Below are 6,597 nucleotides of genomic sequence, written 5' to 3'. Positions count from 1 at the left end.
CCAGTTGCTCTCACCCCCATAATCACCAAACGTTTTGAGAGACTCATCCACTCTAACACCACATCTGCCATCCCTGCTGACCTGGACGGATATAGAGATATAGATCTATCAGATCTAAAACAAACAGAATGAAGAACAGGTTCTTCCCACAGGCAGTGAAATGCTCAACCCCCCAGTTCCTATGTTTTTGTGCATAGTTGAGTCACTTGGCCTTGTTTCCATGGCGGAGGTATGGCTTTTTGGCTGCAATTCTTCCATGAAGTCCACTTCTGACCAGACTTCTCCAAACAGTAGATGGGTGTACCTGGGTCACTCTGGTTTCTGCCACTTCTGAGCTGATGGCACTGCTGTATATCTTCCAATTTCGTAGGGAAATAAGCTTGATGTGCTTTTCATCTGCTGCACTAAGTTTGCTTGGCTGACCACAGCGTCTACGATACTCAGCGTTGCCATTTTTTGTGTTTCTCCAAAAGAGCTTGAACAGCACATCTCGAAATCCCAGTCTGCTTTGAAATCTTTGTCTGGGAGAGATTGCTGATGCAGTATAACTGCCTCGTGTCTTGTTGCTGTGCTCAGTCTTGCCATGCATTTGACCTGTGACATGAAACTGTCTTCCACAACCTCACCTTGGTAGCAGAGTTTGGCTGTTCCTCACACAGCTGTTTCTGTTTCAGTTAATAATTGTGTTTCAACCTACATTATGAAATTGATGATCATCAACTGTTTGGTATAATTGGTTGATCATACACCTGACTATAATCCAACAAAATCCCTGACTTTGTGCAAGTGTACCAATAAGAATTGATGCTGGTTTGAAGGCAAAGGGTAATAACACCAAATATTGATTTGCTTTAGATTTTTCTTTTGTTTGCTCACTTTGCATTTTGTAAATTGATACAAATAATTAATAATTGTTTTTATATTTTTGGAAGCATTCTCAGTTTACATCATTTTTTCACACCTGTCTAAAACATTTGCACAGTGATGTATATACACACACTAACATACATTTTGTTATATGTAACATTCCCTTACTGTGACACTCATCTCTAAAATCCCTTCCAAACTAAATCTCTGCCCTAGTTCAAATATTCTTCTATGTAGGATATCATCATTTTTTTCCTTCTTCTTCTTCTTCTTCTTCTTCTTCTTCTTCTTCTTCTTCTTCTTCTTCTTCTTCTTCTTCTATGGTGTTGAATGGCACTTGGCATCCTTTGTGTTGCATTACTGCTCCTCTGTGGTTTTAACCATCCATTGCTTCATATTTAATCAGTTTTATAGTCTCTTAATTATTCCAGTTGATTCCAGAAACAGAAATCACTCCCATCCATTATTTTTGTTATGTTTTGCTTGACTTCACATTTTCAGTGCAAACAGAACTGCACACAGCATTTGTTGTTGTTGCCTTGGATCCTGTTTGCAGTACCAGTATTTCCTTTCCCTGGCTGTAATATTTGTGCAGTAGATCTGTTGTTGTATTCCTATGCTTGATATTCACTTGCTTCATAGCCACACAAGCATACTGCAGCACACAGCCTGGTCCTACAGGCCACAACACCACTGAACTTTACAGCTGCTTTGACTGAGAAAAAAAAAGAGAGAGAGAGAGAAATATTTTCCCCACCTCTCAACAGTTCTTGCACTTTCTCTCCAGTAACTATGCATTACCCCAAACTATTACTACTACTGCTACTACTACTACTACTACTACTATTTCTACTACTATTTCTATTCTTTCTGATTTTTTTTGTGCCTCTGCAGTACAGTTTATCACCATGGCCAGGAAAGCAAGGATCATGTCCTTGAAAAAAACACAACTCTTGCTTCCTGTATGATTTATCCTCCCTTACTTCTGGACTCTATGGTATCCTGCCTCCTCATGGTTGAACCGTCTCCTGGTTCTGACTATCATTACTTTCCCATCTTGTTTTCCCTTTTTTGAAATTCTGTTTGCCAGGCCTCATTGTTCTGCAAAATAGTTCCTACACACGTGAGCTGTGTCGAAATCTCCAACACTGACAGCACTGAATGGGTTTGGGACCAAAAGGCCTTAATGGGTAAGTGGTATGATCTAGAGATACTTGTCTAGCATTTGTTTCCATCACCCATCCTAAACATTCTATGACTTTCAACCACCCTTTTACATTCTTTGAATCATCTTGCATTGAGAAAAGACATCCAAAATAACAGTCTAAAATCATTTATAAACCATTCAAAGGAGGGCTTGGAATTTCTCCATTTACTACAATGAATATGATATTCAACCATAAGTAAAATGATATTTACCATGTCAGAGACAGATGAGTCAAAATGATCCGAGCAAAGAAGAATGAGGGATTTCAAAGGATGGACTGTCGCTAACTTTTATTTTAATATAGTTTTATACATATCTGTCCAACATCTGAGGGACACAGGCATAAGAAAAACATGAAACATGAGTGAAGAGGTCTATTCACTCTCATTACAGACGGTACATGGGTCCACTTCAAGTTTAAATCGTTTTATAAGAAACTAAGCCAACAGATAAATCTTACAGGTATGAATTATTTTAAGATGAATTTCTTTCATTTTGGGGGAAACTGGCTATTTGATACATTTGGTATGTGCTTTATCCATAATACATGCAACCCTCAGTTATAATTATGAAACGCTTTGGATTTCAGAACAATACACTTGTTACACGGCTGTAGCTCAGCGGGGAGAGCAGGTCGGCCAGTGATCGGGAGGTCACTGGTGACCACTGGTGGTGGGGAGTACCCTGACTTTGCCTGGAGATGGCTGGGATTGGGTCCAGCAACAAACCCTGCGATCCCTTGAAAAAGAGATAAAGTGGTTACAGACGATGACACTACACTTCCTGTCATTTTAAGTTACTCCCTTCAAAATTTAGACATGTCAATACTGACTTAATATTTGAATACATCACAATACACATCACTTCATATTTCGTGTGGAGGACGGTAATGTCAGTTTTGGGCATATCTATACAAAATAACTGTCTGTATTATGAGTCGGGCTGTATTTCAGTGTAATAAGCTTTTTCAAGCAGGTTTCCTACAAAGAAAACAGGCTATTTCAGGCTGTGGCTACAATCATAATACTTGTTAGCAGGATCAGTTCATTGTTGGCTTTAGTCATTTCACGTCATTTGCTGATGATGAGATCAATAAGAATATCCCTAGTGTGAGACCAGGTCAGTATCACCAACCACAGTAACTCGTGGGAGCGCTTAAAAGAATCAGTAACAGAGTCACACTCAATCTTCTGTAAAGTTGTTAACACAAAATATTTCTTAGGTGTACATGCTATGAAACACCTGTGGCTTGCTGGCTGCCTGAAATATGATTCATACAAAAGAAATGTGTGGCTCTGTGACTTTCACAAGGACACACTGATAGCTCCAAAGATGTACAGTGGAAGGCTTGGTGTGCCTTCCATGTTACAGCAAGTATTTTTAAATCTCCAGATCAACGTTTAGAATCTTTTAATTTTGAGACCAGCATGTATGAGGAGTCGAAGGTTGAGAAAAATGTTTTATATGTAAATATCCCAACTCTAACATTGCCACCAAAACATGTCCTTTTCTTTACCAAAGTATACCTTGGAGCTATTTTTGTTATCCTCCAAATCCTGGAGGCCCTGAAGCAGAAACACCCACACTTGCTGGCACTGAAACATACCTGACTAATAGCATTCAGCTGCAAGGACAGGGATTTTACATGCCATACGATGATTTCTCCCTGAAATATGCATTTTTAGAGTAGCCTGGAGATGGAAAATAAGGCAAAAGTTTAAATGATACTTTACGCCAGGTGTGCTGAAATGACATTTTAACTAACAAAGCCTGCAGGTTTTTAGTTTGAAGTGTTCGGTGAAATGAATCTGAGGACAACTCAGTAAAGTTGGTAAAAAGAGATGGAAAAACACATTGTACTGTGTTGTATTTAGATTGCTGTTAAATCCACAGACATTTGAATGGTGTCATTGTAAAAAAAAGCATCCGTTTCACTTAAGAATTCACTACGCATGAGTTTTACTCAAGACTGTTTCAGACTTGTTGGAGCAACAGATGTAATTGAAAGATCACACGTCCATCATAGGATTAGAAATGTAGGCTAATCCAGCCGTTAATTAAACTTCTTAAAGGTTACATATTACACATGGAAAAAAATCCAGGTTCCAGAATCCATAAATACCAACATACACTACGTACAGGCCCTACAAATGAATGTCAGTGTTTATCATTTCAGCAGCTGCTAATGCTAATGATTGAATAAAAATAATTTTGTAAGAAGAAAATGTGTGAAATGTGAATTTGACCTACATATGAACACCAAAAGGTTAAAGCTGCTCTTCACACATCTATGTTCTTTTTATAAGAACAAACTCAGAAAGTCATTATCAGCGCTGCAGCTCCCCTCAGCTGTGGTGGTGAAATGTCTCAGAAACAATAGTTTCAGCTCTTTGTTTCTGTTTTTGGTTCGGTGAGCAAGAAATGTGGTGTTGAGCATTTAATACAGTAATAGTTATCAATAGCTAGTCAGTTTGCCACTGTAAGATGAGAGTGATATGTTTGTGAATATTAATTTTAACGTTAATGAGATGAGTGGTATATAGTATGTATACAGTAATGTGTATCATAGGCACTGAATGAAACTCTGACAAAAGTGTCTATCATTACCGCTGTTACAATAAGTTTCATATAAGTCCATATCATGACTGGATTCAGAAGTTGTGACTGTGACAGCTTCTGGTTGTAGCCTGGTTTAGAGATGGACCGTGCTGTTAAAATGATTGTGATTAGAACTGTGAAGCTCCCTGAACTCCTGATCAGTACTGGAATCAAAATCACCATTTCTGGTAAAAGTACCTATGGTACTACTTTCTGTGCTTTAAATACTAGCTTTGTTATCCGAGCTTGCAGTATAAAGGAAAACTCTAAAAGGCTGGAAAGCCTTCATGTAGGAAGATGGAAAAAGGTGAAATAAATAGCAAGTTGTGCTGAATGAAGGAGTATTGCACAGGACTTTGTTGCATGTGACAAGAGATGACATTACTTGAATGGCCAGAAATCTTTGTTGAGAATGTAATTTTAGACTTAGTGAACTCATTTTTCAAATATAGAAAATAGAAAAGTATTTGCTGCTTACTCATCTCAACTGAATCTGTGAATCATTTATTCTCTTGATATTCAATTGGGAAACCGAAATTGGAAAATCAATGACATTTTTGAATTTTCACAAATAGAATAAAGGTTTTTAGGTCAACAGGAGATACAGTCAACATAAATAAGAGTAAGGATCATCAATCCTTGTGATGTCCCCTCTCATGCTGAGGTATTACTTTCTTGAAACTATTTAATACTGAGTCGGGTAGAACCACAGCAAATAGGTAGGAATAAATATACGACTGAAAATCACTTTACTATGAGCAAGGACAATAAGAAAAAAATGCAGGAGCTTAAATGATCAAAACTTAGGATTGTAAACCAATAACAGACCATGTCATTGTATCTTCCCCATATTTATTACATGTTAACATCCATGAACTGGCTTGAAAATGACTGAACAACGTATGCTACTTTTAAGGTGAACTGGAAAATGCCAATAAGAAGCTGAGAATCGGATGCTAACTTCAGCGTTGTTTGTTGCAGTGTGGTGAAATCTCTGCATGTTTCGTCCCAGTTTCAAACAAGTCTTTTATTATATTGGCGCATGGTTCCAGTGCAGCTATGGTGTTGATTCATTGACTTACAATCACTGTGTGATCCTGGTTATTCAGGCTTTCTTTCACACTGAACTATTGGAAGATGAATTATCTGCAGGCTAATCAAGTGCAACACAAAAAAATCAATAACTTCTGGATCACACGAATCAGTCAAACTAAATAACAAAATCAAGTTCGGCCCATGACCCGCTTTTTGCATTTCCCTTTTTTTGATCAGAGCATAAAATCGAAGAATCCCATATTGGATTCTCAATTAAATCTTAAAAGAACGAATGCTACACGGATTCAGCTCTCTTTTTGTTGAATTGTTTTCTTTTGCTGTTATGTGTGTGATCTGTTTTTTTAATCTCATCTGCGGTTTTGTTTTCACTAAGGGTTAGGGTCTCTTACTAAGTGCAGTTGTGGTTCAGGTGAGAGTGTGGTGCCAAGTCAAGCCCCACTGCCACTGTAAAGCTCTAAGCATGTAAACAAAGTCATCAAACTCCAAACAGCAGCCTTTTTAATTTTAGCAATGGAAGCTCGTCTTTTAATGGTTGGATATGTGGGTCAGTTTGTCTCGTCACATTGTTTGCTCGTGCCTGTTGCCTATTACATAGAAAATTCGCTTGAAAAGTTTTCACTATTTTGTTCCGTTATGTTTCAGGCCTTTGAGGTTCAAGTTCACATTTGTTTAATATTTATGACTCAAAGCATGTTCAGTAAGGCTACACATATTGAACAAGCATGTCATGATAGGAAACAAACAAAAGTCATTAGTAACCCAGTAATACAACACATTGTTCAATCACTTATCCTTATAGCAGTGTGATTCATTGAGCCCAGGGCTATTTTTCTCTGTACTATCTGAACAGTGTGCCTGTCATGGGTTTT

The sequence above is a fragment of the Sparus aurata genome, chromosome 1, assembly GCF_900880675.1.
Source record: "Sparus aurata chromosome 1, fSpaAur1.1, whole genome shotgun sequence".
NCBI classification, from domain to species: domain Eukaryota; kingdom Metazoa; phylum Chordata; class Actinopteri; order Spariformes; family Sparidae; genus Sparus; species Sparus aurata.
The sequence above is the reverse complement of the archived record's forward strand: the minus strand, read 5'-3'. Positions refer to the sequence as shown.